Genomic DNA, 12,169 nt, shown 5'->3' on the forward strand with positions numbered 1-12,169 from the left:
TCATAGCTTTGGACAAAAGTGATATAATCAAGCCCGTATAATAAGTGGCTTTTTATGTAAGTATATATAAGGAACCAGCATGAGAAATAACTGTAGCTAAGCAACAAATATCAAGGGCTGGCTCTCAATCAACAGCCAGGTCTCTTTTTTGCTCTCTGCAATTAACAGAATACATTTCTGAGCTTGGAGTCGTGAGACCTCTGGCCAGAATTGGAAGTCCAGTTGTGATCATGAATGTTACTCATTTCATGAAGGAATCAAGTTTCTTACTTCAGTCTTATGAACAACCAGCCACAGGCACCTAGACTAGCTAGCACAAGAGTGTTAGTAACAAATTAAAAACGAAGTGTTCCATTTTGTTTACCTTAAAGGTCTTCAAAAGTTGTATCTATGAGTATAATCAAATGAATATTTTGACAACTAAGCCAACAATTTTGTTTTGGTTTCATGTTAAAAATAAATATGCAACATGATGGTAGACAGCCTGGTGTGAAATGATTTGCCAATCAGAAATAAAGCCCATAAAAATTATGAGGATTAAGCTCATTTTATTTTCTACAAAATTGGCATATGCTACAATAAGGCCAGCAGAAATTACCAAATCTGTGAACTTATATTCAGTCCCATTTGTGTCACCCACTTTGTGTGACTTTGGATACATCACTGAAGTCTTTGGGCTTCTGTTTTCATCATTGATACCTGAAAATAAGGCCCTAAGTCCTTGGTATCTCACAGGATATTCGAGAGGATCCAACTATTTCATAAAAGACTTTCAGATTAATGTGGTCAGCTACTGCTTCTGATTTATTTTCTGCCACTTTACAATTGAAATGTACTTTACTGCCCTCAAACAACTGATTTCTAAGATGGCATGAGCATTTCAGATCCCTATTCACCTCACTGCCCTGTGGTGTATTTCATACGTCAATATGCATTTAAAGGCCACACCTCTGGTAGTGCAACATATCCAGGGGCAGAAATAGACCAGTTACAGTGTATTGCAGCTTGAGAGGTGAATCAGTAATTAGAAGTCGTTCGAACAGAAAACAATTGGGAGTGAGGTGTGAAGGAGAGGATTCCCAAGGAAAAAGCCAAAGAGTTTAAATTAATGAGAGCAAAAATGTCATCTATGAAGAATTTATCCATATGCTGTATGTATGTGTACATATGTATATATGTATATGTGTATATATATGTTGTATATAACATGTATATATATATATATATATATATATATATATATACATATATACACACACATCATATTTGTGGACATTAGAACAGAATAAAAGAAAATATGTGCAATGCATAATAAAATAGGAGAAAATTATCCAGAGCTTGAGACTTATATCTGCAAATCGATAGGTTCATTAAACCCAAGAAAATTTGAAAATCTGAACTCTTAAGTAACAGTTCTGTGAAATTTTTGAGTTTCAATGAAAAGGAAAATTATTTGTCCTGATTATTTTAGTTCTCAAAGTTAACCCGAAGAAATATTAGAGGATCTGTCCAGAACTTTACATATATTGAATAAGTATGGCTCATCTCAGAATTTGTGATTAAAATAAGAAGTAATCACAGATTAAAATAAGAAGTAAAAGGACCACAGTAGAAAATATAAATACAACATGATTATCACATACTATTAAAAAATGCATGTACACACACATACCACTTACCACTTTCTACAGAATTTATTTTCCATATGTCTGAAAAGAACATAATAATCAGAGTGGTAATAATTGGAATCATAGACTATTTTTCTTTCTTTATGCATAGAGTTTATATTCTAAAATGCTCTGATGATTTCAAAACACCATTTCAGGTGTTTTGGAATATTTGATAAAGTACTTGAATTAAAATAAAATTAGATTTTCACTTTAAATAAGAGGAAATTCCACATGTTTTAAATAATTAAAAGTAAGCTAGATAGCAGGATAAAGATTCAAAAATAAAATAAAATAAAATGCAGATAAATATACCTTGGGTCTTGAGAGGAAAAGACTACCTAAAAAATTAGAATAAAAAAGTTCGTATAGGATGAGCTCTGTCTTGTACTGTAGGTGCAAATATAAGCATTTCTGGAAAGCAATTTGTACATAAATATATATATTTTTAAACATCTTTATTGAAGTATAATTGCCTTACAATGGTGTGTTAGCTTCTGCTTTATAACAAAGTGAATCAGTTATACATATACAATATGTTCCCATTTCTCTTCCCTCTTGCATCTCCCTCCCTCCCACCCTCCCCATCCCACCCTTCTAGGTGGTCACAAAGCACCGAGCTGATCTCCCTGTGCTATGCAGCTGCTTCCCACTAGTTATCTATTTTACATTTGGTAGTGTATATATGTCCATGACACTCTCTTACCCTGTCACATCTCACCCCACCCCCTCCCCATATCATCAAGTCCATTCTCTAGTAGGTCTGTGTCTTTATTTCCGTCTTGCCACTAGGTTCTTCATGGCCTTTTTTTTTTTTTTTTCCCTTAGATTCCGTATATATGTGTTAGCATACTGTATTTGTTTTTCTCTTTCTGACTTACTTCACTCTGTATGACAGACTCTAACTCCATCCACCTCATTACAAATACCTCCATTTCATTTCTTTTTATGGCTGAGTAATATTCTATTGCATATATGTGCCACATCTTCTTTATCCATTCATCTGTCGATGGACATTTAGGTTGCTTCCATGTCCTGGCTATTGTAAATAGAGCTGCAATGAACATTTTGGTACATGACTCTTTTTGACCTATGGTTTTCTCAGGGTATATGCCCAGTATTGGGATTGCTGGGTCGTATTGTAGTTCTATTTGTAGTTTTTTAAGGAACCTCCATACTGTTCTCCATAGTGGCTGTATCAATTTACATTCCCACCAACAGTGCAAGAGTGTTCCCTTTCCTCCACACCCTCTCCAGCATTTATTGTTTCTAGATTTTTTGATGATGGCCATTCTGACTGGTGTGAGATGATATCTCATTGTAGTTTTGATTTGCATTTCTCTAATGATTAATGATGTTGAGCATTCTTTCATGTGTCTGTAGGCCATCTGTATATCTTCTTTGGAGAAATGTCTATTTAGGTCTTCTGCCCATTTTTGGATTGGGTTGTTCGTTTTTTTGTTATTGAGCTGCATGAGCTGCTTGTAAATCTTGGAGATTAATCCTTTGTCAGTTGCTTCATTTGCAAATATTTTCTCCCATTCTGAGGGTTGTCTTTTGGTCTTGTTTATGGTTTCCTTTGCTGTGCAAAAGCTTTCAAGTTTCATTAGGTCCCATTTGTTTATTTGTGTTCTTATTTCCATTTCTCTGGGAGCTGGGTCAAAAAGAATCTTGCTGTGATGTATGTCATAGAGTGTTCTGCCTATGTTTTCCTCTAAGAGCTTGATAGTGTCTGCCCTTACACTTAGGTCTTTAATCCATTTTGAGTTTATTTTTGTGCATGGTGTCAGGGAGTGTTCTAATTTCATACTTTTACATGTACCTGTCCAATTTTCCCAGCACCACTTATTGAAGAGGCTGTCTTTTCTCCACTGTATATGCTTGCCTCCTTTATCAAAGATAAGGTGACCATATGTGTGTGGGTTTATCTCTGGGCTTTTTATACTGTTCCATTGATCTATATTTCTGTTTTTGTGCCAGTACCAAACTGTCTTGATTACTGAAGCTTTGTAATATAGTCTGAAGTCAGGGAGCCTGATTCCCCCAGCTCCATTTTTCGTTCTCAAGATTGCTTTGGCTATTCGGGGTCTTTTGTGTTTCCATACAAATTGTGAAATTTTTTGTTCTAGTTCTGTGAAAAATGCCAGTGGTAGTTTGATAGGGATTGCATTGAATCTGTAGATTGCTTTGGGTAGTAGAGTCATTTTCACAATGTTGATTCTTCCAATCCAGGAACATGGTATATCTCTCCATCTATTTGTATCATCTTTAATTTCTTTCATCAGTGTCTTATAATTTTCTGTATACAGGTCTTTTGTCTCCTTACGTAGGTTTATTCCTAGATATTTTATTCTTTTTGTTGCAATGGTAAACGGGAGTGTTTTCTTAATTTCACTTTCAAATTTTTCGTCATTAGTGTATAGAAATGCAAGAGATTTCTGTGCATTAATTTTGTATCCTGCTACTTTACCAAATTCATTGATTAGCTCTAGGAGTTTTCTGGTAGCATCTTTAGGATTCTCTATGTATAGTATCATGTCATCTGCAAATAGTGACAGCTTTACTTCTTCTTTTCCGATTTGGATTCCTTTTATTTCTTTGTCTTCTCTGATTGCTGTGGCTAACACTTCCAAAACTATGTTGAATAACAGTGGTGAGAGTGGGCAACCTTGTCTTGTTCCTGATCTTAGTGGAAATGGTTTCAGTTTTTCACCATTGAGGACAATGTTGGCTGTGGGTTTGTCATATATGGCCTTTATTATGTTGAGGAAAGTTCCCTCTGCCTACTTTCTGCAGGGCTTTTATCATAAATGGGTGTTGAATTTTGTCGAAAGCTTTCTCTGCATCTATTGAGATGATCATATGGTTTGTCTCCTTCAATTTGTTAATATGGTGTATCACATTGATTGATTTGCGTATATTGAGGAATCCTTGCATTCCTGGGATAAACCCCACTTGATCATGGTGTATGATCCTTTTAATGTGCTGTTGGATTCTGTTTGCGAGTATTTTGTTGAGGATTTTTGCATCTATGTTCATCAGTGATATTGGCCTGTAGTTTTCTTTCTTTGTGACATCTTTGTCTGGTTTTGGTATCAGGGTGATGGTGGCCTCGTAGAATGAGTTTGGGAGTGTTCCTCCCTCTGCAATATTTTGGAAGAGTTTGAGAAGGATAAGTGTTAGCTCTTCTCTAAATGTTTGATAGAATTCACCTGTGAAGCCATCTGGTCCTGGGCTTTTGTTTGTTGGAAGGTTTTTAATCACAGTTTCAATTTCAGTGCTTGTGATTGGTCTGTTCATATTTTCTATTTCTTCCTGGTCCAGTCTCGGCAGTTTGTGCATTTCTAAGAATCTGTCCATTCCTTCCAGGTTGTCCATTTTATTGGCATAGAGTTGCTTGTAGTAATCTCTCATGATCTTTTGTATTTCTGCAGTGTCAGTGGTTACTTCTCCTTTTTCATTTCTAATTCTATTGATCTGAGTCTTCTCCCTTTTTCTCTTGATGAGTCTGGCTAATGGTTTATCAATTTTGTTTATCTTCTCAAAGAACCAGCTTTTAGTTTCATTGATTTTTGCTATTGTTTCCTTCATTTGTTTTTCATTTATTTCTGATCTGATCTTTATAATTTCTTTCCTTCTGCTGGCTTTGGGGTTTTTTTGTTCTTCTTTCTCTAATTGCTTTAGGTGCAAGGTTAGGTTGTTTATTCGAGATGTTTCCTGTTTCTTGAGGTAGGCTTGTATTGCTATAAACTTCCCTCTTAGCACTGCTTTTGCTGCGTCCCATAGGTTTTGGGTCGTCGTATCTCCATTGTCATTTGTTTCTAGGTATTTTTTGATTTCCTGTTTGATTTCTTCAGTAATCACTTCGTTATTAAGTAATGTATTGTGTAGCCTCCATGTGTTTGTATTTTTTACAGATCTTTTCCTGTAATTGATATCTAGTCTCATAGCGTTGTGGTCGGAAAAGATACTTGATACGATTTCAATTTTCTTAAACTTACCAAGGCTTGATTTGTGACCCAAGATATGATCTATCCTGGAGAATGTTCCATGCGCACTTGAGAAAAATGTGTATTCTGTTGTTTTTGGGTGGAATGTCCTATAAATATCAATTAAGTCCATCTTGTTTAATGTATCATTTAAAGCTTGTGTTTCCTTATTTATTTTCATTTTGGATGATCTGTCCATTGGTGAAAGTGGGGTGTTAAAGTCCCCTACTATGATTGTGTTGCTGTCGATTTCCCCTTTTATGGCTGTTAGTATTTGCCTTATGTATTGAGGTGCTCCTATGTTGGGTGCATAAATATTTACAATTGTTATACCTTCCTCTTGGATCGATCCCTTGATCATTATATAGTGTCCTTCTTTGCCTCTTGCAATAGTCTTTATTTTAAAGTCTATTTTGTCTGATATGAGAATTGCTACTCCAGCTTTCTTTTGATTTCCATTTGCATGGAATATCTTTTTCCATCCCCTCACTTTCAGTCTGCATGTGTCTCTAGGTCTGAGGTGGGTCTCTTGTAGACAGCATATATATGGGTCTTGTTTTTGTATCCATTCAGCCAGCCTGTGTCTTTTGGTGGGAGCATTTAATCCATTTACATTCAAGGTAATTATCGATATGTATGTTCCTATTCCCATTTTCTTAAATGTTTTGGGTTTGTTATTGTAGGTGTTTTCCTTCTCTTGTGTTTCTTGCCTAGAGAAGTTCCTTTAGCATTTGTTGTAAAGCTGGTTTGGTGGTGCTGAACTCTCTCAGCTTTTGCTTGTCTGTAAAGGTTTTAATTTCTCCATCGAATCTGAATGAGATCCTTGCTGGGTAGAGTAATCTTGGTTGTAGGTTTTTCTCCTTCATCACTTTAAGTATATCCTGCCACTCCCTTCTGGCTTGCAGAGTTTCTGCTGAAAGATCAGATGTTAACCTTATGGGGATTCCCTTGTGAGTTATTTGTTGTTTTTCCCTTGCTGCCTTTAATATGTTTTCCTTATATTTAATTTTTGACAGTTTGATTAATATGTGTCTTGGTGTGTTTCTCCTTGGGTTTATCCTGTATGGGACTCTCTGTGCTTCCAAGACTTGATTAACTATTTCCTTTCCCATATTAGGGAAGTTTTCAACTATAATCTCTTCAAATATTTTCTCAGTCCCTTTCTTTTTCTCTTCTTCTTCTGGGACCCCTATAATTCAAATGTTGGTGCGTTTAATGTTGTCCCAGAGGTCTCTGAGACTGTCCTCAGTTCTTTTCATTCTTTTTTCTTTATCCTGCTCTGTAGTAGTTATTTCCACCATTTTATCTTCCAGGTCACTTATCCTTTCTTCTGCCTCAGTTATTCTGCTATTGATCCCATCTAGGGTATTTTTAATTTCATTTATTGTGTTTTTCATCATTGCTTGGTTCCTCTTTAGTTCTTCTACGTCCTTGTTAAATGTTTCTTGCATTTTGTCTATTCTATTTCCAAGATTTTGGATCATCCTTACTATCATTATTCTGAATTCTTTTTCAGGTAGACTACCTATTTCCTCTTCATTTGTTAAGTCTGGTGTGTTTTGACCCTGCTCCTTCATCTGCTGTGTGATTTTCTGTCATCTCATTTTGCTTATCTTACTGTGTTTGGGGTCTCCTTTTCACAGGCTTCAGGTTTGTATTTCCCGTTGTTTTTGGTCACTGTCCCCAGTGGCTAAGGTTGGTTCAGTGGGTTGTGTAGGCTTCCTGGTGGAGGGAACTAGTGCCTGAGCTCTGGTGGATGAGGCTGGATCTTGTCTTTCTGGTGGGCACGTCCACGTCTGGTGGTGTATTTTGGGGTGTCTGTGGCCTTATTATGATTTTAGGCAGCCTCTCTGCTAATGGATGGGGCTGTGTTCCTGTCTTGCTAGTTGTTTGGCATAGGGTGTCCAGCACTGTAGCTTGCTGGTCGTTGAGTGAAGCTGGGTCTTGATGTTGAGATGGAGATCTCTGAGAGATTTTTGCCGTTTGGTATTACGTGGAGCTGGGAGGTCTCCTGTGGACCAGTGTCCTGAAGTTGGCTCTCCCACCTCAGAGGCATGGCCCTGATGTCTGGCTGGAGCACCAAGAGCCTTTCGTCCACACGGCTCAGAGTAAAAGGGAGAAAAAATAGAAAGAAAGAAAGAAAGAGGCTATAATATAGTGAAGTAAAATAAAGCTATTATAAAGCAAAGCTATACAGACAAAATCTCACCCAGAAGCATATGCATATACACTCACAAAAAAAAGGAAAAGGGGAAAAATTAATATATCCTGCTCCCAAAGTCCACCTCCTGAATTTGGGATGATTTGTTGTCTATTCAGGTATTCAACAGATGCAGGCACATCAAGTTGTTTGTGGAGTTTTAATCCGCTGCTTCTGAGGCTGCTGGGAGAGATTTCCCCTTCTCTTCCCTGTTCGCACAGCTCCTGGGGTTCAGCTTTGGATTTGGCCCCGCCTCTGCATGTAGGTCGCCTGAGGGCGTCTGTTCTTCGCTCAGACAGGACGGGGTTAAAGGAGCAGCTGCTTCGGGGGCTCTGGCTCACCCAGGCCGCGGGGAGGGAGGGGTACAGAGGAGGCGGGGCGAGCCTGCGGCGTCAGAGGCCGGCGTGACGTTGCAGCAGCCTGAGGCGCGCAGTGCGTTCTCCTGGGGATGTTGTCCCTGGATCACGGGACGCTGGCAGTGGCGGGCTGCACGGGCTCCCGGGAGGGGCGGTGTGGAGAGTGACCTGTGCTCGCACACAGGCTTTTTGGTGGCGGCAGCAGCAGCCGCAGCGTCTCACACCCGTCTCTGGGGTCCGCGCTGATCGCCACGGCTCGCACCCTTCTCTGGAGTTCGTTTAGGCGGCGCTCTGAATCCCCTCTCCTTGAGCGCCGCGAAACAAAGAGGTAAGAAAAAGTCTCTTGCCTCTTCGGCAGCTGCAGACTTTTTCCCGGTCTCCCTCCCAGCCAGCTGTGGTGCGCCAACCCCTTCAGGCTGTGTTCATGCCGCCAGCCCCAGTCCTCTCCCTGCGATCCGACTGAAGCCGAGCCTCCGCTCCCAGCCCCCGCCCGCCCCGGCGGCTGAGCAGACAAGCCTCTCGGGCTGGTGAGCGCTGCTCGGCGCCGAGCATCCGTGCGGGAATCTCTCCGCTTTTCCCTCTGCGCCCCTGTTGCCGTGGGGTCCGCGCTGATAGCTGCGGCTCGCGCCCCTCTCTGAAGTTCGTTTAGGCGGCGCTCTGAATCCCCTCTCCTCGCGCACCAGGAAACAAAGAGGGAAGAAAAAGTCTCTTGCCTCTTCGGCAGCTGCAGACTTTTTCCCGGACTCCCTCCTGGCTATCTGTGGTGCACTAACCCCTTCAGGCTGTGTTCACGCCGCCAACCCCAGTCCTCTCCCTGCGATCCGACCGAAGCCCGAACCTCAGCTCCCAGCCCCGCCCGCCCCGGCGGGTGAGCAGACAAGCCTCTCGGGCTGGTGAGTGCTGGTCAGCACTGATCCTCCGTGCGGGAGTCTCTCCGCTTTGCCCTCCACACCCCTGTGGCTGCGCGCTCCTCCGTGGCTCCGAAGCTTCCCCCCTCCGCCACCCGCAGTCTCCACCCGCGAAGGGGCTTCCTAGTGCGTGGAAACCTTTCCTCCTTCACGGCTCCCTCCCACTGGTGCAGGTGCCGTCCCTGTTCTTTTGTCTCTGTTATTTCTTTTTTCTTTTGCCCTACCCAAGTACGGGGGGAGTTTCTTGCCTTTTTGGAGGTCGGACATTTTCTGCCAGCGTTCAGTGGGTGTTCTGTAGGAGCAGTTCCACGTGTAGATGTATTTCTACTGTATCTGTGGGAAGGAAGGTGATCTCCGCGTCTTACTCTTCCACCATCTTCTCTCCCTCCGTACATAAATATTAAAGTCATTACATTTAACATAGTAATCTACCTCTAGAGATTCAAGGTAAGGACATAATCAGAAATCCCATAAATATTTATGTATAAGATTGTTCATTATGGAAACAGTATACTATTCAATATATATAGTTAAATTAATTACCATTCATTTACATGACAGAAAATGTTGCAGAAAATAAATTATTAGTAAATTATTTTTTTCAAAGAATGGTATTCAAAATATCTATTCTACAATATTGAAGTACAAGATGCCAGTATGTATAAACTATGCAGTCAGATCCCAAATCTTTTTTTTTTAAGTCTATAACATATATCTTATCGAGAGAGTTATGCATAGAGTTTATATTCTAAAATGCTCTGCATTTTAGAGCATCTTACCTACAATTATGGGAATCTGAAGTCATTATAGGTCAGCAGGGCTAGGAGTAGAAAGGAAAGCTGGACATATAGTGAGGAAAAATAAGGACAAATGAAGTCCAAAGGGATAAGTTGGAACTTAAGAGAACAAACTGGAACCCGTGAAAACAAACTGGAGCCTGCATCAATCTCTCATAGCCTCTAACCTCAAAGACACTGATGAAATGCAGTATGACTATACACAATGATGGTGACACAAGCAATAGCCAGAAATAAATGAATTGCCTTTTCTTCTGGTGAAATGATGGATAATATTTATTTTCTTCTTTATATTTTCTTACTTTTAGATCATGTATGTTTTTTCTAATCAGAAGAAAATAATGTTTTCTAATTAGAAGAAAATGTTTAAAAAAGTTAAATATATGAGTCCATGAAAAACTAGAAAATAATAAGTAATTCACAAACATATTAAAATAAACCATCATGAACTAAGGCAGTATCTATAAAGTAAAAAAAAAAAAACAACACATATTAAAGATGAAAAATCTAGATGAGCAGAGAATTAAATGGTGGTTGCCAGGGCCTGAGGGTAGGGGTAAATGCGGAGGTATTAGCCAAGGGTACAAAGTTTTGGTTATTCAAGATTAATAAAGTTTTAGAGAGCTATTGTACAGCAGAGTGTCTATGGTTTACAATACTGTATTGTATACTTTAAAAATTGCTAAAAGAGTAGATCTTATGCTGTTGTTGTTGTTCTTTGGCTGTGCCACGCAGCTTGCGGGATCTTAGTTCCCTGACCAGGGATTGAACCTGCGTCCTTGGCAGTGAAAGCAAGGAGTCCTGACCACTGGGCCACCAAGGAATTTCCAATTTTATGTTGTTTTTATCACAAAAATATCAATAACAATAAATAAAGAAGATGGTAGGAAATTTTTAGAAGTGATGGATATGTTTATGGCATAGATTGTGGTGATGGTTGTCTCCAAATTCATCAAGTTGCATACATTAATTATGTATAATCACACCTCAAAGTTCTTTAAAAAATCTGGATAAATGTCAACAATTGTTTGAACTGATAGTCTAATAGATAAACTTATAAATAAATGATATATGAATACCAGAGCAATAATAGACAAAAAATAGGGAAAAAAATAAAGAAATACAAATAAGCAAGTATTAAATTAGGCTCAGTACTAATCAAATGTATTAAAATGAGATTTTTTTTAACCGAACAGGTTATAAACTTTGTAAACGAGGAAGGTTAATATTGATGAGGATTTGGTGAAATGGAACAGTCACTGCTAATAACAGCAAGTTGCTATAATTGTTTAAAGGACTCTGAGAAGGTATATATTGCACGACTTAAGACAGTATTTTATTATTGACAAAATCTCTTGTAAACATCTTTATTAAATAAACTTTCATATATTTCCTTAGTTTGTCAAGAAAAAAATTCTTATTTGACTTTCATGTGTAAATTATCTTTAACTTTAAGAGAATGAAAATTCTTTATTAATGTATATGAAAATCAAATAAAAATTATTTTTCCCTGACAAACTTCAGCTGATGTAACCCATTATATATTTTTAACTAAGGTGTGGGGGAAATTGATATTATCAATTTGGACCATAAAGACATAAAGTAACAGCAGTACAACAGACACCACACAAACTCATACACACACACACAACTTGTTCAGAAGAAAATTTCAGATCAGAAAATTGTTTAGAACAGTAGCAAAACCCACATATGATACTCTCCAATATTTAAAATGGGAGGTGGAATTAGATTAGAATAGTTTGTTGTATTTTTTAATTTTCATTTTTTAATGGTGAGGGCCCTTGTTCTGACAGTGAAAAATCAAGTGTTTTTATAAAAAAGAATAATCTTAGTTGCCAAAAATGAATGTGGCTTTCTGGACTTAGAGCTCTTCAGTAGATCCTTCCATGACACAGCAGTTCAGTATGACACTTCATTCCATCCCGTTACCTGAGTGCCAATCTTTTCTCAGCTCCTTACAAATAGCTGCTGGCTAGTTGTGAAGCGAATTCACTGCTGGCAATCAGATTCTCTTCCTATTAAGTAAGTCCCTGTTGTTCTACAGCCCAGATAAATGGCTTCACTTCTTGAAGTAGCCACAGTCAAGCAGGATGGATTCCAGGTTGCTTTGCTTGACCTAGGAAGGTAATCACAGACTCCAATGAACCACCATACGTTGCTGTATCAGCAGTAGGGGAAAGAATTTCTTAAGCGGTGTGCTGTAGATAATGGGTGATGGCATATTCTACTTT

This window comes from Balaenoptera musculus, chromosome 2, assembly GCF_009873245.2.
Source record: "Balaenoptera musculus isolate JJ_BM4_2016_0621 chromosome 2, mBalMus1.pri.v3, whole genome shotgun sequence".
Classification (NCBI taxonomy): domain Eukaryota; kingdom Metazoa; phylum Chordata; class Mammalia; order Artiodactyla; family Balaenopteridae; genus Balaenoptera; species Balaenoptera musculus.